We start from the raw sequence: 23,492 nt of genomic DNA on the forward strand, positions 1-23,492 counted from the left end.
CTCTGTGGAAATTCAAAGAGTTCAGCTCACAGTAGTAGCAAGTAAAATAGTGGTTACTAGAGGCTGGGAAGGGAAGCGTATGTCAGGGATAGCTGGAGGTTGGTTAATGAATGTGAAAGTACAGCTAATAGCAGAAGTAAGTTCTAGTGTTCCATCGCACTATTTAGTGACTATAATAAACAACCACCAATGGTATATTTTCAAATAGTTAGAAGAGCAGATTTTGAACATTCTCAACACAAAGAAATAATAAATGTCTGAGGTGATGGATTCCTAATTACTCTGATTTGATTGTATATATATATTGCATACAGGTTTTGAAGTATCACCTCGTACCTCATAAATATGTACTATTATTATGTGTTAATAAAAAATCATTTTTAAAAAGTTGTTATTTTAATACATTAAAAATGCTTGTGTACTCCTATAAATGCTTTTGAAAGAACATAAGAAAATGTGTAGATTGTTATATTGGTCATCTTATATCTATTTTAAAACACAATAGAACTTACTTGCATTTATAAAATAATAAAACTTAAATGTGAACATATATACGTTTCTGCTGTTTTTATTTGCTTCATATCAATGTCAAAGAAAACTCATAAATTTGTACATGACTTTTTGTCCCATGTCTTAAACACTAATAAATGATTTAAGATGGTATAAAAATGCAACTTAAAGAAACAAACACTAAAAATAAGCTCTCAGTTTCATCATTTCCATTGATATAACAGAAAAATCACATATATTCTTTTAGATTTGTTCCTCGTTTGGTGAGTAATATATGGTGAATATGAGGCTTTGTTTTGGAAGGGATAGGAGGCTTCCTGGGCTCTGGGACTTACAGTGTTAAAATAAAGACAGTACTGGCCAAGTTATATAAGTAAATATGATTTAAAAAAATCTCATCTAAAAGTAAAACTGATATATCTTATGAACTGTGATATCAAGCAAGGTGCTTTAGGAAAACACATTGATACCTATAACTTCAAATTTTTCAAGTTTTATTACTACAAAGTTTTATTCATTAAAAACTTTCTCTTACTTTATCTTTCTCCTGTTCTCATCACACAAAAAATTATTCTGAATTAGTTCACAGTTTCAATATATATAGTGAAATTATTTAAAATAGATCAATAAGGAAGAATTTCTTTAACAAAATAAAGGTACATTTAGTTCTTTATGTGATCAAATGCTTCTAGGACAATTTCACTTTCATAAATATTGGTTAAAGTATTTAAACTGTTGCATAAATTGATATATTTTACTTTCCTCCAGTGTCATTTTAATCTACATATTGCAAATTCAGTGCTCCTAACAAATGAGATTTTCTATCTCCTAAACATTAATGGTATTTTTAATAAATAATTTACATTTCTTGCATATGCTTTTGATAGTTTGCTCTGATACTTTACATTATTGTCGGTGAACTAGAACAGTTATTGTAAATATAGTACTAATAAATAAGTCTATTGAAATCACTTTCTACCAAAGTGACACATAAAATTTATATATGTTATATGCCTATTAACTGAAAACTTCCTAAAAGACATCAGCAAAAACCCTGTTGATTAAATAGTTAATGTATTAGTCAAATATTTTATACAACAGAAACACAGGAAAAGTATTAGGGGTGTCTCAAATGGAAGATATAGAAGGACAATAATAATAAAATCTTGGGGCCTGGAGTAAGACATTTTAGGATGGCTCTTGCAAAGCAAAGGACTGAATGATATTGGGCAGACTTTTACCGAAGTTTTCTTTCTGTTTTTTTGTTTGTTTGTTTGTTTGTTTTCTTTTTGATAGCACATTGAAGCAAAAGTCTTCAAGTAAGTCTTGATAAGCAAGCTGTAAGCATTATCAAGAAAGCTATTTAGGGAGTTAACAGTTTCAACTTTGATCAACATTTTTTCCCCGAAACAAGTAGCTAAGGTATTTCTTGTCATAGGTAGTATTTAACAGAGGCCAAATAAAGCAACCATGATTGCAGTATTATTTAACAAAGAAACAGAAACAAATGTTGCTTTCACTTTCTTGACTGTAATGGTTATAATTCGATGTGTGGTCTTTTTCCTAGTAACTATTGACTTAATTTAGAATAGCAGTATAGACTAATGTTTGAACATTTCTGTTCTCCAGTCAAAAGCAATGTATTTGAATCTCAACAATGAAACTAAGATATGTGCCCATGGCAAGTTACTTAAACTCTTGAAGATTCTCTCTACTATTCTGAAAACATTTGCTGTAATAATAAAAAGTTTAGCTAAAATATTGCATATGTATTCTTAATATAGACCATGAAGCATGGTCTATATTTAAGAATTAAATATACTCTTTAAGTATTAGATAATAATATATAAACAATATTCCTAAATTTATTGTGACTTATTAGTGTTATTAGCATAGTCTGTAGTACATGGTAAGTGCTTATTACTAGGTTATATATATATTAATATATATATTAATATACAAATGTGTAATATCCCATTAGTGTGTTTTTTTTTTTTTGCTTTTTAAAATATTACGTTTGTTACACACATTAATTTGTTTATATGGAACATATAGAAATATTATTTTTAAAACATGTGCAACCATTGAACAATAAGTAAATAGTCAACCTGACACTAATGAGAAAAAGAAATTAGGTAAAACACTTTCAAATGTGCCGCTACTATGATACCAATTTTGTACTTCATAAATGACATCTATATGACATTAAAAATGATACAGGTTTATAAGATAGTGGAATTTCTTTTACTTATTTTAAGAGTTTAAATCTCCAATAAATGAGCAGATTATTCCACCTACATATTTCATAACAGTCACCTCCACGATGGGGGAGTAGAAGTGAGAAATTGCATGGTATTGTGAAGCAATAGCTTAAAACTTTGTTACAAAAACTAATTCAATTATGATGTCAAAGGAAAGTCAGATAGAAAGCACAGAAATATTTCCTGGAATTTGCTGAATTTTTCCACTCTTCCACAAAGAAAATGCCTAGCACATACAATGTGTTCCAAATAAACATCCTCACTGTATTAGTTTGCTAGGGCTGCCATAACAAAATACCACTGATAGGGTGGCTTAAAAAACAGAAATTTATTTCTCATAGTTCTGAAACCTAGAAGTCCAGGACAAATTGTTGGCAGGCTTAGTTTCTTCTGAGGCCTCCCTGTGTCTGTCCATGGTCATCTCTCTGTGCACGTACATGTCTACTGTCACTGTGTGTACAAACTTAGTCTTCTTAAAAGCATACCAGTCACATTGGATGAGGTGCACCCTACAGGACTCATGTTTACTTAGTTTCCCTTTTAAAGAACTTATCCCCAAATATAATTACATTTTGAAGTACTGAGGTTTTAACACTTCCACATATAAATTTGAAAGGCAGTGCACAATTCAGTCCATAACACTCATCCTCCTTGTTTTTAAAATAACACTAAATAGGAAGAGAGAAAGACAATATATTTGAGGAACTGATGGCAGCCAATGTGTCAAAATAAAAAGTAAGTTAAAGGATACATAACTGCAACATCTTGACAGAAAAAAAATTTCCAAAAATCAAAAGGTTTTAGACAGCTAAAATAAAAATAACACTTTCTATGAGTACTATTGAGACTATTTGTATTCTAAATCACTTTTCCATATCGATCTGAGTGGTGTACAAGATTTTAGTAATCACTTTATTGTAAATAAGCTAGATGGTCTCATGTCTATTGATATTAATTACCAAGGCAATTATTCTGTTTAATTTTAGCAGATTTTTACAGCTTGATCTCTACCAGAAGCATTTTTGCTAAATTGTGCTATATGTCTCTGAATTTTCACCAAGAATTCGAATGTGGTAAAATGGTTTCTATCTGAAAATATGCTAGAGTCATCTAGCATAAATTTTCTTTTTTACCTTTTCTCAGGGAGAAACAAATGTCTTAACTTGTAGTGTTATTGATTTTCCCAGTGAAGTATCTTTATAGATTTTTCTATAGGGAATTATTTCTTGTCTACCCATTTCACAGGTGAAAGTAAAAATAATTGCAAATGACAAATTTAGAAACAATTATAAAATAAATTATAAAAAGAATCATGTTAGTATAAATAATTAACAGTTTGAAGATCTGATAAAATAATTGAAACCATAAATGCTTTTTTCTATTTTAATATTTATTGAAGTATGGAGTACACACAGCAAAGGGCAGTCATTAAAAAAAGACAGTTTGCTGAATTGTCACAAATTAGAAGCACTTATATATCCATGATGTCTGTCTTTGAATAACAAATTCATTTGCTTTAAACGAATTCATTTTCATTTTAGGTAGCTAGATATATGATAGAATTAGTTTTCTCTTATAAATTGCCCCTCAAAATTCATGATTTAAAACAAGAATAAATGTTTATTATTGTTTACAGTAGGGGCCCACAACCTCCAGGCCATGGATGGGTACCAGTCCATGGCTTATTAGGAACTGGGCTGCAGAGCAGGAGGTGAGCAATTAGTGAGAAAGTATCACCACCTGAGCTTCGCTTCCTGTCAGATCAGCTGCAGCATTAGGTTCCCATAGGAGGAGGAACCCTATTGTGAATTGCACATGCAAGGGACCTCGGTTGTGCACTTCTTATGAAAATCTAATGTCTGATGATCTGAGGTGGAACAGTTTCATCCCAAAACCATCCCTTGCTGTCCATGGAAAAATTGTCTTCCACAAAACCAGTTTCTGGTGCCAAAAAGGTTGACGACCAACTTTTGGACTGGTATGGTCTCTATGGGTCATAATGATAGAGAGATTAGCTGACAGTTTTTGCAGGAGGTTGAGCTTCAATGTTACCTGCAGCTTTAGTAAGCTGAAGGTACTTTAAAGATGTCTCGCACATGGACAGCGTTGTGTACTTGTTATTAAAAGGTCTCAGTTCTTTCCCAAGCCAGCCTCATTACAAGTTGATCAAAATATAATCATGACACTAGCATCTGTGATCCAGAAAAGCAACACTGAAGCAGTAGTATCTATTATGACCCGATGTTACTTGAACAATATTATTTCTGCTACAGAAATTGTCCCTTATTAACTATGAGTTCAAGAAGGCATAGATCACTGACGTCATCTTTGAAACTAACATATATAAGTATAAATAAATATACATCTATGCATTTGAAAATCATGCATCTTAAACAGAACCAAGTATTTGCAAATACATGTCTAAATTAAAATGCAGACACTTATAGAAAAAAAGAGCTTAGAAAGTCAGAGAAAGTTGCACGAAGAGCTTTTGATATTGGTTATGTGCTTTTTGTACTGGGGTAACCACATAATAACATTGTTTGGTCTACATTTAATTTAATTTAATTTAATAGTCTTGAAATTGCCAAAAATGTTTGCACATAGAGTCCATGGGAGTTGTATGAAAAAATCTATTATGGATGAGTATGAAGAAAAGTTTTTAAAACATTTTACTTAGAATAGTTAAAATCAATGTGCAAGAATAGCAGATATGCCTCAGTCCAAGTGTCAGAGATTTCAAGGACAGAGATATCAGGAGAGTTCATTCCAACAATCTCCAGGAAACAATCTACAGTGGTTATTTTTAAAAATAACATTACTCAACCACAGAATTAACACTGTAAGCATCCTTATTGGCTCAAGCCCATCCTGTGGATTGGGATGCAAAAGGAAGAATATGTCATATGAGTCTGATGTACCAGTCAGGGTTTATAATATTTATGTTTTTTATAGATTTATGTTGTTTACTTGTGGGATGGTGGAGTTTAGTTCTCAAACCATTGAAATACACTTAATTTAATTCCAATATGATAATTTCTTGCTTCATGTTGCCAGTGTAGATTTTTATCAAAACACTGGCCTTTATGGTTGGTATGGTCTTCTCAACACTTAAGAATAAAGTGGATGCATCTCTTAGATGATGTAAGAAAGCTATATTGTAGAAAACCTTTTGAAAATTAATAATGTTTCCCTATGACAAAACTAAGTTTAAAGTAGAAAGTTTTGCACTGATCTTCATTAATCACATGTCACCATTACGGACAGAATAGAAACAAATATAATTTTTTCTTGAATATACATTTATAAAGATATTAAGATTGCTTTATCTTTTTCAAGTAATCAATCTCTTTCTCTCACAAACACAATCTTTCTTCATGTAGATATAAACACAATATATAAAATATATTACTTATATAACAAAATGTATATATAATTGATATAAAATACATAATTGTGTATTACCTATGTACATATATAATGATATGTATGTATTATAAATAGGTTATATTTAAAATTTATCTACAATATATGCATATATAGCTTATAAATGGATATATTATCTATCTATATAGATTATATAGACATAAATAGATTATATCTATCACATGTATGTGGATATATAGAGATAGTTGAGAGGGAGAGAATAATAAGAGCTACAATGACAGGTGTTGAACCCCAAAATAAAAACAATTTGAATTCTAAATTGATAATTGTGAAACACCAGAATTTGTAATTGGCTTATCAGCTATTACTACATGACAATTATGTTATAAAATTTCATCCTATCAATTAATTGATGTTTACGTCTTTATTCTTCTCCATCTTTGTTATCTTTATTTCATTAATACAGATAAATACATTAATCTGTATTTCACTAGTTGCTGCTCCTGACATTTTTTCTTCTATTTTCAGTATGTTTGTTTTGCAATTCTTTTATTAACATCTTAATTTGTGTATTTGATTTGCTATTTTTTTGGTGTTATTTTCTTATAGAAAAAAATAATATGTAATCCAACTGAGAAAAAAAACCTGCAATATTTATAACTTTCTTGCCCTTGGTTAACAGATTAAGTCAAACAGCCAGCATTGTTTCTGCAATCAGAGAGAATTGCCCTTGCTATCATCCACCGTGTCCCTTGGCTCTATCCTCTGAGAAGTCTTGCCCATTAGTCTTCTTGGCCCCTTCTGTATTAGACATTGGGAAGACAGTCTTCCTGGAGGATTGAATTTTTATAGGTCTTCCTCTGTTTGTGTCAGTTTATGTTTATGAGATTGAAATCATTACATGTTGTAAGGAGTTTCTTTGCCAAGATAATCCAACAAACACTTAACAGTCTTATGCATTAATTACTTCAAATAAATTTTCTTGCTGAGTAACCATAGCCAAATATTTTTTTCTAGACAAAGCTTTATACTTGAGGTTCTCACCCTTTATTATCTGGCCTCATCTTTGCCTGTCTCCTGGCCATTTATTTAATGGTCTTTTCAGTGAAGCAACTCAAAACCATGTTTGTGACAGGAAGGCAGCATCTTTAATACAGATATTAGTAATAAGGATCATGGTTACCTTCTATGTCTTTTATTAGCTTCAGGTTATTTTCACATATTTTCCTTCATTTCTCCAAATAATTTTTAAACAAAAAATATAAGGCATATTACCAAATAAGTATTTCTATATGAAAAAATAGAATGGCAGCATAGTCTACACAATTGTGGGTTCTAGGACAAAATGAAAATGTGGGGTTCCTTATTCAAAAATAATTTTACAACAGCCATAGAAAAGCTAAGGATGAGGACCTTCTCAACCTAGGACCCTGTGAGACTGCACAGGTTGCTTGCCCAAGAAGCCAGCCTTGAGTAGATATCATGGGAAAAAAAATCTCATTTATCATTAAAGAAGTTTTGAATTTTAAAATATTCAGCCAAGAAACTTTCAAAAATTCATTGTGTGAGTAGTTATCACATTAATAAATTTGAACATAGAATTTGTTTTTCCATTTGTTAAGATACTTAAGTTAATGTTAAATAAGAATAAACAGTCATATGCAATGTCGCCGTACCATATTAGCACATTTGTAATAAGTGTATAGACAGGACAAATGTCATGATTGTTTCTAAAATTTAATAAATGTCGAGTGAGGTGACTCATGCCTGTAATACTAGCACTTTGGGAGGCTGAGGAGGGTGGATTGCTAGAGCTCAGGAGTTCGAGACCAGCCAGGGCAACATAGTGAAACCCTGTTTCTACCAAAAATACAAAAATTAGCCAGGTGTTGTGTTGCGCACCTGTAGTTCCAGCTACACAAGGGCTGAGGGAGGAGAATCGCTTGAGCGCAGGAAGCCAAAATTGCAGTGAGCTGCGATCATGCCCCTGTACTCCAGCCTGGGTGGCAGAGTAAGAGCCTGTCTCAAATAAATGAATAAATAAATAAAATAAAATAAAATTTGATACAAACAGTCATTCTGATTACCCTGCCTTTATTTCAGAGCAGTATTCCTTGAACATAATTATCTATATATAGTATTTATGCTACCAAATTTTTATTAAAGGTGACATTAAATTTTAATGTACCTCTCTACTACGAAATAATGAAAATACATTATCCTCAATTTCTGGAAGTCTTTGGTTTAGGTAATAAAAGGAAAAGTTGGTTTGAAAATCAGTGATTATACTTTGAATGTGAAATTGAAATTGTTGACTGTCTGAAAGTAATTATTACTTTTGGTGAAACTACGCCTATTTAATATCGTTACTGGCATGCTAATAATTTTAAATGTTTAATAATTTTCAATAAATTTATTCCAGAGGGAAATAATTTCAGAAGCTTAATATGTAAAGTATATAGTACTGAGGCTATCATAAAAACAGAATTATTTAAATTAATAAGTATCCACTGCACTAAAATAATATATGAGGTCATTAGTAATGAGGCATAAAAATATACCCAATTACTTAATTCCCAGCAGAACTATGTATCTAGTTTTATTGGCTATATGGTATACAAGCCTCTTAATCACTAAGATAATAGTTTAATTGATGAGATTCATTTTAAACTAATGAAATAATTAACATATACTACATTTATTTTTGACTCTTTTGTATTCTTATAATCTGTTTTGTCCTATACTTTGTGACTATTCTATTTCTTTCCTGAAACGCCATTTATGGTAGGATAATAGTAAGGAAACATTACGCATTTACATAGACTTTTCCTTAATTACTTTTCTTATATATACACATATATAAATGTGTGTGTGTATCATTTTTAATACCATTTTAAGTGAAGCATGCTGAGAAAAAATTTAAAGAAAGTTTTTCTTTGAATTTCTAGAATAAGTGTCAGTGGAACCTCCATTCCAAGTAACTTCCATCTGATGTAACTAAGTGTAATAGAAATAAAAAGACCTTACAGAAGGCAAAACCAAAGATCAAGAAGAACAATGATAAATGGTGACAAAGAGAGTGAAGGAAGATTGTGACAAAGAACATTTGCTCTTCTAAGAACTATATTCCTTTTAATATATATCCAGTGAAGTTGAGAATGTCTATAACAATGACTCATATGTCTCTCCCCTATTTTGTCTCTTAAATATTACATATGTGTATATATAAAAAATATATATGTGTGCATATATATATATATATGTATATAATGTTTCTGCTCAGTTATCTCATTTTATTTTGCATGTTTGTGTGATCAGGAATGATAACTACTTTTTTTTTTTTAGTTTTCAGTTATCGAGAGCAAAGAAAACCATGTACATCTGACATAGAAGAAATCACAAAACACTAGGTCAGAGATCTAGTGCTAGATATGCTGATTAGATGGGACATTTGGGATTGGGTAAAAATGTTTCATATATGGGTGAAGAGGAAAACAAATATTTGGTGGCCAGAATAACAGAGTGCATTGATCTTCAACCATATATGGGTTCCATCTTAAAAATGTCATATGATAAGGTCAGGCTAAGCTATGTGACTTATCAGCCAGAAAAACACAAGAAAAATCATCTTCTGGATAGAACTTAATCCACTGACACTTATTTTAAAAATCTTCCTTTTTTCTTGAGTCTGCAGTGCTAGAGTTGTATTTCTATGGATCTTATGATCTTCCTTAGAGATATTGATAATGTCCACTTGCCAACCTATAATGTACATATCATCCAAACGAGACACTATCACGTTAAGTCATTAAGATTACAGCATGGTGTTTTTCTCTCTAGTTTAGCTAGGATGTGGATAAGATTATCTTTCTTCAAAACTCTCATAATTTGCAGTGTATTAGACCAATTTCTATGATAAATGTATCAAATTGGTTGCCACTGTGAACTAAAATTAGAACTATTTAAGAAGGGATTAATAAAGGTACTACTTTGAAATTAAAATTCTCTAAAAGATATACCACAGTACACTGGAGGTGTTAATAGCATGTTCTGTGAGCCTGAACGAGGAGATGCAACTGTAGTAACCAGAACCTGGAAGGAAAGAATTTAATGGAGAGGATCACCTTGAGTGGGAGTGTCAACAGCCAGGAAAAGATAAAGCAACAGAGAAAACTGTGGGAATAATAGTTCTCTATTCACTGTTCTCTCTCCCTTTGACTTTCTGGTAGCTCAAACAGATCAATCTCTTTTAACAGAGAAGGGTGGAGAAGGTAAATTCCAGTTCAGTAAGCTTTAGTCAACTTTTTTGATCGACTTGAAAAAAGCAACATTAACAAAGTAAGAATGATACTGTAGAAAACTAAAAACAAATTAGTTAAAATAAAAACTTTTAAAAATTAAAATAATAAAACAGAAAAGATTAATAAGATAGCTTAGTTTACAAGTTTGAGGAAAAAATAAAATAAGATGGAAAAGTGGAAAGAAGTCATGCATTAAAGACTTAAAAACATATAGTAGAGCTGTTGTTAGTGTCAGTGCCTGAAGAATAAAACGTAGAATAAGGATTATCAAAGGAGTAAAAGTACAATTTTTTTCTCTCCATATACTTTTCCAGAGGCAAGTTCTTTCCCCTTCAGTGGACATTGTTTCCTTCACTAACACTCACACACATGCACAGGCTCACATTCATGCTAGAGAATTTTATTTCCTCAAAGAATACTTAGTTTACTCACCATAAATAGCATGTTATTATATGTTTAGACATACATATAAAGTGAAAATAATGTCTTAAAATAGTTATGTCAAAATGTTCCAATTATGTAAAAATTATTCAGATTTAGTAAGTCTTACAGATTTAACTCAAACTGAATTTGATTTTGAATACCTATAAAATAATCCACTTCTTCCTCAGTTCTTTAACTGTTCAAGTGACAGGAAAGGTTGGATGTTTTTTACTTTAAACCAAAAGCTAGAAATCATTAATATCAGTGAGATAGGCATGATGAAAGTCAAGATAGGTTGAAAGCTAAGCCTCTTGTGCAAAACAGTTAACAACGTTATGAATGCAAAGAAAATGTTTTTGAAGGAAATTTAAAGTGCTAGTCCAGTGAACAGCTGAAGGATAAGAAATCAAAACAGTCATTGCTAATATGGAGAAAGCTTTCGTTGTCTGAATAGAAGATCAAACCAGCCATACATTCCCTGAATTTGAAGCCTTAACCCATAGCAAGTTTCTAACACTCAATTCTATGAAGACTGAGGAAAGTAAAAAAGCTTCAGAAGAAAAGTCTGAAGTTAGCAGATGTTGGTTCATAAAGTTTCAGAAAAAAAACCATCTCCGTAACATAAAAACACAAGGTGAAGCAGTAAGTGCTAATGCAGCAGCTTTACAACAGGTATCTAGAAAAGCCAGTCAAGACAACTGATGAAGGCGACTAAACTAAACAACAGATTTTCAGCGTAGACCAAACAGCCTACTACTGGAAGACTATGCCATCTAGTGCTTTTATAACTAGAGAGGAGAAATCGATGCTTGGCTTTAAAACTTCAAAGTCTAGGCTTCCTCTCCCATTAGGAGCTAGTGTAGCTGGTTGAAGCCAATGCCCATTTCCCATTAAAAAATTCCTTGATCCTTAAGAATTACACTAAAAATACTCTGTGCTTTACAAATGGAACAACCAAGCCCAGATGACAGCCCATCTGTTTACAACATGGTTTGCTGAATATTTTAGCCCCCTCTTGAGGCCTGCTACTGAGAAGAAAAAAACTATCAAAATATTACTACTTATTGACAATGACTGGCCACTCCAAAGTTTTGATGGAAACATACAAAGATATTATAATTGTTTTCATGCCTGCTAACACAACATTTATTTAGAACTAGCCCTTGGATTTTGGAGTCATTTCAACTTTAAGTTTTACTATTTAAGAAATACATTTTGTAAGTCTATACCTGCCATATTGATTCCTTCAATGGATCTGGACAATGTAAGTTGAAAATCTTCTGAAAAGAATTCATCATTCTAGATGCAATTAAGAACATTTGTGACTAATATGATGAGATCAAAGTTTCAACATTAAAAGGAATTTTGAAGAAGTTTATTCCAACCGTAACAGATTACTTTCAGGTGTTTAAGACTTCAGTAGAGGAAAAACTGCAGATGTGGTAGAAATAGCAAGTGAACTAGAATTAGAAGTGGGGACTGAAGGTGTGACTGAATTGCTGCAGTTTCATGATAAGACTTGAAGCAATGAGAAGTCTTGCTTATGCATGAGCAAAGAAAGTAGTTTCTTGAAGAAAAATCTACTCTTGGTAAAGATGCTGTTAACATTGTTAAAATGACAACCAAGGATTTAGACTATTATGTAAACTTAATTGCTAAAGCAGCAGCAGAGTATGAGAGGCTTGACTTCAATTTTGTAAGAAGTTCTACTGTGAGTAAAATGCTATCATCTTCTTTATTGCTTCATCCATTGATGGACACTTAAATTGAATATTTTTCAGCCATAAAAAGAATGAAATTTTATTTTCACTACACAGATAGAACTAGACGACATTATGTTAAGTGAAACAAACCAGGCACAAAAAGACCATTATATCATGTTCTCACTCGTATGTTAAAGCTAAAAAAATTGAACTCATGGTGGCAGAAAGGGGAATGATAATTACCAGAGGATCGCAAGTTTAGTGGGGGAGTTGGGGATAAAGAGAGGTTGGTTAATAGATACAAACATACAATTAGAAAGAATAAGATTAAGTGTTTGGTGGCACAGAGAGTGACTACAGTTAATAATTTATTGTATATTTCAGGATAACTAGAGGAGTGAATTTGTAATGGTCCTTTCACATAGAAACTATAAATGTTTGACACGATCCCAACTAACCAGATTTGATCACTATATGTATATTTGCTACATGCATAATATCATATGTGCTTCTAGCAAAATATCATATTTACTACATAAATACATACAGCTATTATGTTCCAATAAAAATCAAAAATACTATCAGTTCACATTGCATTTTACAGAGAACTCTTTCATTAATGGAGGAGTCAATTAATGAGGCAAAATCCACTGTTGTCTTAGCTTAAAAAATTGCCACAGCCACTCAAATCTTTAGCACCCACAACTGATCAGTTAGCAATTATCACCTTGAGGTAAGACCCTTCACCAGCAAAAAGATGATGACTGGCTAAAGGTTCAAATCACCATTAACATTTTTTTTTCAGTAGTAAGTGTTTTTAATAAATTTTATTTTGTTCTTAATTGACACCTAATAATTATGGGTGTTACACTTGAATATATTTTTTCATGATCAAATAAAGTAACTACCATATCCATTACCTCAAACACTCGCTATTTCTTTGTTATGAGAGCATTCAAAATATTTTCTTTTAGCTATTTTGAACTAGGCAGTGCATTATTGTTGACTATAGTCGCTGTGAAATAGAGCATCAGAACTTCTTTAATCTCCCTGAATTTAACTTTGTACATCTTAACCAACCTTTTACTATTTTCCCTTCCCTCCACATTAAAGTAATTTTTACTTAAGGTGTGTACATTATATTAAAAGTAATGCTATCACACAGTTAATAGATTATATCATAGGGCAAACAACATGTATATGTACAGAAACACCAGAAAGTTTGTGTGACTCACTGTATTGCAACATTCACTTTATCATAATGATCTGGAACTGAACCCACCAAATCTTCGAGGTGTGCCTGCAGTTTTTAAAAATCTTACCTTTAATGGTATTTATTCTTCAAGTATCAGAAAAAATTGAATTTTTGCTATAAATTATTGAATTATTTTGAAAACATTCAGCTTTAAAATAATATAATGAAATATTTAAAGTAGATGTTGAAATTTGTGGAGGTGAGATATAAAATATGTGAGGATATTGAATTCATTAACTAAAGAAATAGAAGAGGCTGGGTGTGGTGGCACATGCCTGTAATACCAGCACTTTGGGAGGGCGAGGTGGGTGGATCATGAGGTCAGGAGACAGAGATCAGTCTGGCCAGCATAGTGAAACCCCGTCTCTACTAAAAATACAAAAATTAGCTGGGCGTGTTGGTGCCTGCCTGTAGTCTCAACTACTCAAGAGGCTGAGGCAGGAGAATCACCTGAACACAGGAGGGGTGGGGCTGCAGTGAGCCGAGATTGCACCATTGCACTCCAGCCTGGGCGACAGAGCCAGACTTTGTCTCAAAAAAAAAGAAGATTCATATACACCTTTAAAATTTTATCATCAAGATCTAAAAGTAGAGACAATTTTATATCTTCTGTATTGTCATCGGCACAAAATACGTTTCAGAGAGACCAATAAAACAATAAAGTTAAGTTTTTACCTTGAAATTGAGAGATGTAAATGAATTAAGGTTATTAAGCATTTAGAAAAAAATCATAGAAATTGTTTGCTATATATTACCTGATCCAAGATCATGTTGACACATATTTAACATAATATTACACTTCCTGACATTATAAACAAAGATATAATGTCTGCTATCTACCCATTTTTTCCCTTTATGTTGTCAATCCATAACATGACATGGAAGATAACATCTATCTTCCATTCCAGATCTACTTGTTTCCCAAATTGCTTTCTAAAAAGTCACTAACAATATCCTATGTATTTTCTTCAGCATTATGTCAATAATCATATCAGCCTTACAGCACTTTGAAAAGATTATATCTAGGCATCTTAGACCGGGAATCAAGAAATTGAAAGAAAAATTATAAACTTACTAGCTTGCGGTTGTATTCTGAAAGATTTACATTAAATAAATTTGATTTTACATTTTAATTGTTAAATGTTTTCTAAAATGTAAACATAACATTTAAACATACAGTCAGCCAGAGGCAACATGGTTCCTTAGGTAGTGTTTTAAGGTAGAAGTACAATGGCCCTCTACTCATACCTCATTACAAAGTCCAGGTACCAAAAAAGTATTTACTACCCCCAAATTTTCTACTTCATATCCACCTTTCCAAGGATCGTATTAACAGATATAGACTACTGTTTCTCCTTAATATCTAAATAGAGCAACCTTGTGCTATACACATGCAGCAACTTATCACTAAGAATTTTTAAATTGTGAAATATTCTTTGTTCTCTCTTGTAGTATGAGCTTTTTAATGGAGGCATTCAAAAATGCATTTGGGTTGTGATTCAGGTGTAGATTTTCAGGGTTTATTGCTGTAGGGGCTCATGAACATGATATAGTGCTTTCCCTCTGTATCTATGAGGGATTGGTTTCAGTATGCCCACAGGTACCAAAAACTCGCAGATGCTCAGTTGAGTCCTTTACATATAATGTCATTATACAATTTCATGTCCTTTGCAGCAAGTGGATACAACTGAAAACTGTTATCCTAAGTGAGCTAACACAAAATCTCAAAACCAAGTATTGCATGTTTTCCCTTGTAAGTGGAAGCTAAACATCGGGTGCAGATGGTCATAAAAATGCGACCAACAGGCACTGGGGAATGTAAGAAGAGGGAATAAGGGAAGGGAGTAAGGGTTAAAAAAGCTACTTATTGGGTACTGTGCTCATTATACCAGTGATAGATTAATTCATACTTCAAACCTCAGCAACATGCAATATACCTTTGTAACAAAGCTGCACATTTATTCCCTAATCCTAAAATATTAATAAAAATTGAAAAAAGGAAAATAAAATAAAACGGTTGTATATTTTCATATGAACTATGCATATCCTTTGGTATACTTTAAATTATCTCTAAATTAGTTATGATACCCAATTTAATATAAATACTATGTAAATAGTTGTTATACAGCATTGGTTTTTATTTGCATTATGATTATTACTGTACTTTTTTAATCTATTTTTTCCCTGAATATTTTTAATACATGGTTGGTTGAATGCACAGATGTGGAACTTGCAGATACAGACCTCTGACTGTACATCATTATGACTATTCACTCTATTTATATTTTAGTTGACTTGTTCTAATTTGCCAGTAAAATGGTTAATCAAATGTAGATATTGCTATAAATATATGTATATACTCAGGAAAGACTGAAATAAAACATGCCTGCACAACCTGAAATATTCTTTCCCATTAATACCAATTTAATATCTTGCTCTAAAAGCTAACACATAAAGCATTATCCCAAATTTCTTTCCCAAATCTTATTTTCAGTATCCTGTTTTATATATTTAGTTGCATGCATGTTGTCTACCAGATTGAGATCTTATTAGCAGTTTTCACCTTTGAATCCTAGTATCTAAGGTCTTGCATATAACTCTCAACAAACGTCTGCTGAGTTGAATACAACAAAAATAAAGATTAAAATAGGTCTCTGTTGAAAATATTTCTAAAGTTTAGATAACTATTTTTAGGAAACTTATAATGAGTAAGTCTAGAATTTTTCAGAATATGTATTGTGCCAGTTTAATTTACTGGTTAAATGTTTTCTAATATGTAAAAATAATAACTTGCTGAAGGACAGGATAGACTCTTCCATGTAAACCCAAATGCTGTGCATTGAAAATGTTAACAATCGCATGGATAATAGCCTTAAAACTGAAGCCTTACTCTGCTATTTAGTATTTGCAAATACATCAGTTTATGTAAGCTCTTCCTGAGACTCATTCAAAATGGATAAAAACATAATTTTATCCTATTTTATATTCTCCCTTACCCATATTTGTTACTAATTTATATTTAAAATATAATGGGTAGCATCAACATTGACCCTCATCACGTAGATTACACCAAATGAGTATTGTTTGGTAAACCTGATAGATACCTACTTGTATGCAAATTAATATCTTTAATGGAGTCCTGTTTATGTTAGTTTTGTATTGCTCTTGTTGTTTACAGTTTCTTAGATGTGGCCACAAGTCACAAGGTGCTGTTGCTTTAACGAGGTTTGTTTCCGTTAATCATAAAGAATCATGAAATAGCAGTTAAATAACACTCCCTTAACATTGACTGCTGCCAGTCTTTAATAATCTAAAGTATTATTTTATGTGCATCATTTTATTTAAGAACACAAAATTTGATGAAGGCTCTGTGAATGTGCACAAATGTCTTTATTGGAATCAGGTAAAATCAAAATCATTTTCAAAAGTGATGGTATTTAAATTCCTGTTTGAAAACAAAATATTTACATTAGAAATTTAAAAGAAAAATATGCATCTCATTGCATTTTAGGAGAAAAATGAACCAAATTAAGAATTACCATCATAAAGGAAGAGGACTGAGAGACTCTTTAATTTAACTTGTAGTGTCCTATACTCCTTTACAAACTTCAAAGTCATGCCCAATTTCTGAATTCCATTATCTTCTTGCCAATGCCTTTTGCAAACCTTCAGAGCAGGACTTCTCAAAAAATGATCCTTATATCACATTTGGTTCTCAGCAGTCTCACAAGCAAGCTTCAGATAATTTGTCAATTTTTTTAAGCAAAACATGATAAAATAATATTCACATGTATTGCTCAAATTGAAATATGTGTATAATGAAAGAAAAAAGGATGAATAATAACATAGATTTTCAAAAATCAGTGAAACCAAACATCAGACACAAGAATGAATATAATATTTATGTAAAGTTTTTGTAAATGTATGTACATAGATACAAGAGAACCTAGGAATAAGAAAGTATAAAGTGAGAATTAAACAAAATAGTGAGTAATATCTGAAAACTAAATTATGATAGATTAGAAATACAAATATGTGTCATGTTGTCCTTATAATATTTTTTAATGAACTTTTCAAGAAAAAGCCCAGCAACGTCTATTATATCCAAGTTTTATTTTATAGGACAATAATATTTTCCAATAAAAACAATACATAAGGTAAAAGAGATTTTGAGACAATGTGGATTATTAGGGAAAAGAAGATCCACTATGTAATGATGAAACTGTCAATTCAACAGAAATACTTGAAAGGTCTTTACTTTTTATGCACTTAAAATATTACTCTCAAAATACCTAAGAAAATATAGTAGAAGTATAAGAACTTGAAAAGTAAATCACTAGAGATTAACATTTTAGCTTACTCTTCCAATTAATGACAGATTTAGCATACAAAAAGTAGGTAATGTATACTCTTCTCAAGTGCAAATAAACCATGATCAAATCAAGGATACAACAAACAGAAGAATAAGTAAATAGAAGAGTAAGCACATAGTAAACAGAATCATATAGAGCTTTGCTAATCAAAGATAAATTCTATTCACCACCTCCAATTTTATGCTTTTCCTGCTACATATGTCTCTTCTTCAGAAAGCATAAATGCCGCAATACAATTTTATACTTTACATACAGTTGTCTTCCAAAGAAATTAAGAGGAAAAAAAGTAGCATTTAGTATTTTCCTTCATATTTATCATTTTTGGTCTCATTATTTCTCTCTGCAAATTTAAATTTTATTTTGTTGATTTTAGCTGAAACATTTTTATATAGTGGGTCTGTTAATGAATGTGTACATATTTAATTGATATAAAATGCTATTATTTTGCTTTTGCTTTTTGATAGACATGCTCATTAAATGCAGAAATCTTGATTGACAGTTTTCCCCTCCTAACTTTTAAGTTATTCCATTGGTCTCTGGTTTCTGCATAACTTATTCAATGTAAGCCAACATTTATAATCTGCCTATAATCTGTGGAATATTTCAAGATTGCCTCTTTATATTTGCTTTTGAGCTGTATGACTATGATACATGTAGTGTGATTTTCTTTGAATATATCCAAATTAGTGTTTCTTGACTCAGTAGATCTTTAAGTTGGTGCTTTGCTTTGCTTTGCTTTGCTTGTGTGTGTGTGTGTGTGTGTGTGTGTGTGTGTGTAAGATTTTTTAAAAATAAAATTTAGAAACATTTTAGTGCAGTAGTGCAATCACAACTTTCTACAGACTTAACTTCCCAGACTCAAGTGATCCTCTTACCTCAGTCCCTAAGTAGCTGGAACTACAGGTTTGCACCATATGCTTGGCTAATTTTCCCTCCCCTCCCCTCCCTTCCCCTCCCCTTTTTGGAGAGATGGAGTCTCTCATTACATTGTCCAGACTGGTAGTTTCTATTTATATCATTTTCTCTTAAACATTGGTCAGATTTTTATTTGTGAAGTTTTACATTTACAACAAGAGGAATCACAAATTGTACATATTTTACATTTATAAAAAAACAACATTATCAAGGTATAACAACAATGCAACTCTTTAAGTATACATTTAAAATGTTTTTAGTAAATTTATACCGTTGTGCAATCATCATCTTGATTCAGTTTTAGAAAATTTCCATCACTCCGTAAAGATCCCTAGTGCATGTCTGAAGTCACTCCTCATTTTTATTCCCAGTTTCAGGCAACTGCTAATTTGTTTTCTGACTTTCTAGATGTGTCTTTCCTGGATGTTTCATATAAATGGAATCACATGAGAATTTTTTTTTTTTTTTGCATCTGGCATCATTCATTTTCAATAGTGTCTTTGAGGTTTACCCACATTTTAGTCTGGACAGGAACTTCCTCCATTTTTATGGCTCAATGATATTTCATGGTATGCATGTATTTTTTATTGTTTATCCTATTTATCAGTTTTCAGATATATGAAACACATCTACTTTTTGGCTATTATTATCAATGCTTTGGTGACAATTTGCACAAGCCTTTATGTGGAAGCATGTTTTCATTTTCCTTGTACCTGCGTCCTATGGAAAATATTAATTTTCAAAAAAAATGTTTTTCAAAATGGCTGTACTCATATTTCTACCAATAGTATATATTAGTTCTAATTTCTCCATATCCTCAACAACAGTTATTATTTTCTTTCCCCTATATTTATTCACAAAAACAGACAAGTAAAATTGTATATATTTAAAGTCTATGTTTTATGTTGTGAAATATCCAATGTGGTTCTCTGTCTGTCTCTCCAAGTTTAGGAGCACTGATTTTCACTGGTGCTTTACTTTTCTCTTCAATCTAAGAATTTTTTTCACTTTTCCATTTTTTCAGTTTTTTATTTGTTTGCTTAGAGTGGGACTTCTAACGTTCTTTCCTGCTGAATGGAAAACCAGAATTAGAGAATATATTTTTAAATTAAGAAGTTACATTTTTTTAATCTTTCATTTTTTTGCCATGACACATTTTTGTTATTTTCAACTTTTATTCCAAAATGTATTTATTATAAATTTATTATTATTTGCTGGCTAATTCTAAAATTCCTCACATTTATAGGTTAGTTTCTATGATATGATTTGTTTCCTACTTATTTGTCAGATCTCAAAAAAATTTTGACATGTCAAGGAATTTTTGACAGGACGCCATACATTATGCTGCCAAATTAGCATTTTATTAATTTCTTTAGGAGGTTTTAAGATTTGTTTGGCAGAAATTTAAGTCATTTCTGAATAAATCTGATCCACTCAAGTACTACTTATAAGCTTTATTGATGCAGAGTAGACTTTATATTTATATTTGACCTACTCCTAAGGCATGATATTTCTTGGATCTCTACTCAATGTCACAAGCACTAAATAAAATTTCTCCACACTTACTGGTAGAAAATTGAATGGTTTCCACGTGCATTAGTCTGTTCCCACACTGTTAATTTAACAAAGATATGCCTGAGACTGAGTAATTTAAAAGGAAAGAGATTTAACTGACTCACACTTCCACATGGCTGGAGAGGCCTCAAAGTCATGGAAGAAGGTGAACGAAAAGGAAAGTCACATTTTACATGGCAGCCAGCAATAGAGCTTGTGTAGGGGAATCATCATAGAACCCTTATAGAACCATCAGATTTCAGGAGTCATTTATTATCATAAGAAAGACTCACACCTTGATTCCCTTACCTCCTACCTGGTCCCTCTCACGACACATGGGAATTAAGGGAGCTATAATTCAAGATGAGATTTGGGTGGGGACACAGCCAAACCACATCACCAGGTCTGCATAAACTCTTTAAAAATAATCAAACAAGTCACTACAATTTCCATGTATTGATAAATCAGCTTTTTTATTGCCTGGCCTCTATTTACGTTCAGATTAGTATTCTGTCAAATATTTCAGTGAACTACATTTGTACATTTTTGGAACTCTTTCACTGTTTTTTGTTTGTTTGTTTCATTTTTTTTTTTTTTTTTTTTTTTTTTTTTTTTTNTACCTCTGATACTTGGATTCACAGATTTCAATTATCTTGGCCTCTCTTATATCTTATTTAGTGTCTCAAATTCTGTGCTTTATTCTGGAAATAGCCATTATGCAAAAATCTAAGAATCTCATAGAACTCATCCAATTTACTGATCTTCTCTTATAAATCAGAGTCCTGTGTTATATGATTTTCAATATCAGAGAGAGATTTTTCATATATTTTATGCAGCTTTCTGACTGCTAACTTTTTTACAGTGTATGGCAAGACACACAGCAGTTATCAACATTACCTATATATGTAAGTGAGAATATATTTTAGTAATTTTTGATAGAATGCAGAAGTTAATGAATATTCCATTTTATTTTAATTTACTTATTTTTCAAACAGATTCTAATTGAATTTTTGATTATGGGAATGTCTTCTTTAAAAAGAATGTTGACATTTGTTTGAAAGTCATTTAGTTATTGTGGATCAGCATTATTATTTTGACTCTTCATTTTAAGATCTATGAGGATCTATTTAGAATTGCTTTAATTCTAAGGATAGGAGGTTAGACCTACTATTAATGTGTATCTCTCTATGGTTTCTAAAGAATGTTGCAGATATTGAATGAGGTCTCTCTGCTTAGTCTGGCTGGATCTTGAATGTCTTCAGTCTCTCTGTGAGCTCTGGAAATGTTCAGCTTAATTTTCCAAGTCTTGTGGACTTTCTTTTTGCAGATACACATATTTTTATTCAGCAATGAACTCAAGGGAACTTTTTGCAAATTTCTGAGCCGTTTTTACTTTGTCCTCCACTCACTCCTTACGCTTGTTCTCTGCCATTAAACTTTCAATTATTTAAATACCAATTGTATTTCTTTTACTCATTTTTCCTTGTTACATTTTTCATTTGTTTTTTAAAAAATTATTAGTCGTCTGTGAATGACTGTTCATTCAAAACCAGCAAATAGAGGGTTAAGTCCATGATTCAGCCTAGCAAAATTATTTAGGTAAGTGCATACATAAGGGTTTTTGTTTTGTTTTGTTTTGTTTGTTTTAGCATTACTTACATTTACTTCCTCTCAATCAACTGATACTTTAGAGTCTCTACTTTCCTACCCTGACTGACCAATAGGCTGCCTCATGCAAATGTGCCTTGTCTGTCATGTTTCATTTAATCCTTCCTTGTATGATTGCTTTCTTTATCAAAAACTTCCCTCTGCAGGAACATCCTACAGTTTGTTGGAAGAAACAAAAGTTACTAGTCAATGAAAACAATTGAAAAATTGTGAGCAATGAATTAAATCTGATTTTAGGCATGGACCCACTTTTATATTCGTGAGGCTGGAGTAAAGCTGCCTTTGCAAAACTATGACTGAGACAGTAAAAGTGATTTACTTACTCAACTCCATCTTCCTTCTAACATCCACGCTGTCCTGGGCGTAGGCTGGACTAACTTAGGGGGAAACCCGGTTTTTCGTTTATAGTGTAGAACGAGAATGATAACAGCCCTTTCCCAAAGCAGAATTCTTTCTTGCCTGGGGATTAATTAGATTGCCTTTATAGACTAACATTAGCCACAAGATTAGAAATTATGATTTAGGAGTCATGCAAGCTGGAGTCTACAAGATTCTGATCCTCCTTAAACTACTCCTAAGGTCAGTGCTTGAGATATTTTCAGACCCTGCTGGCACCAACCAGAATGATAAACTGGCTCATCTGGTCTTGTGGTCCCCACCCAGAAAGTGACTCAGTGCAATGAGACAGCTTCCACTTACTATTATTTTATTCCTGATGGATCAGCACTCCTGGCTCATTGGCTTCCCATCATACACCACATTGTCCTTAAAAACTCTGGAATGCTTGAGGAGACTGATTTCAGTAATAATAAAACTCCATCTCCTGCACAATCAGCTCTGCATGGGTTACCCTTTATCTATTGCAATTTCCCTGTATTGATAAATTGCCTCTGTCTAGGCGGCAGGAAGTGTGAGAACCCACTGGGTGGATGGTTACAGGAAGTCACCTTCCTGATACCTTATTTAACTTTTCCTACATTTACTAACCATCCTTCCTAACAATACTTTGCATATTAGCCACTCCCTAAATTCTGTCTTATTTTCTTTTACTTGGTGGGAGATAGCTTATTTATGTTATTAGAAAAGGCAAAATGTGTGATTTCATTTTTATTAAAACATTTTTTCTTAGCATTTAAACAATG

Source organism: Cebus imitator, unplaced genomic scaffold (assembly GCF_001604975.1).
Source record: "Cebus imitator isolate Cc_AM_T3 unplaced genomic scaffold, Cebus_imitator-1.0 Scaffold301, whole genome shotgun sequence".
NCBI classification, from domain to species: domain Eukaryota; kingdom Metazoa; phylum Chordata; class Mammalia; order Primates; family Cebidae; genus Cebus; species Cebus imitator.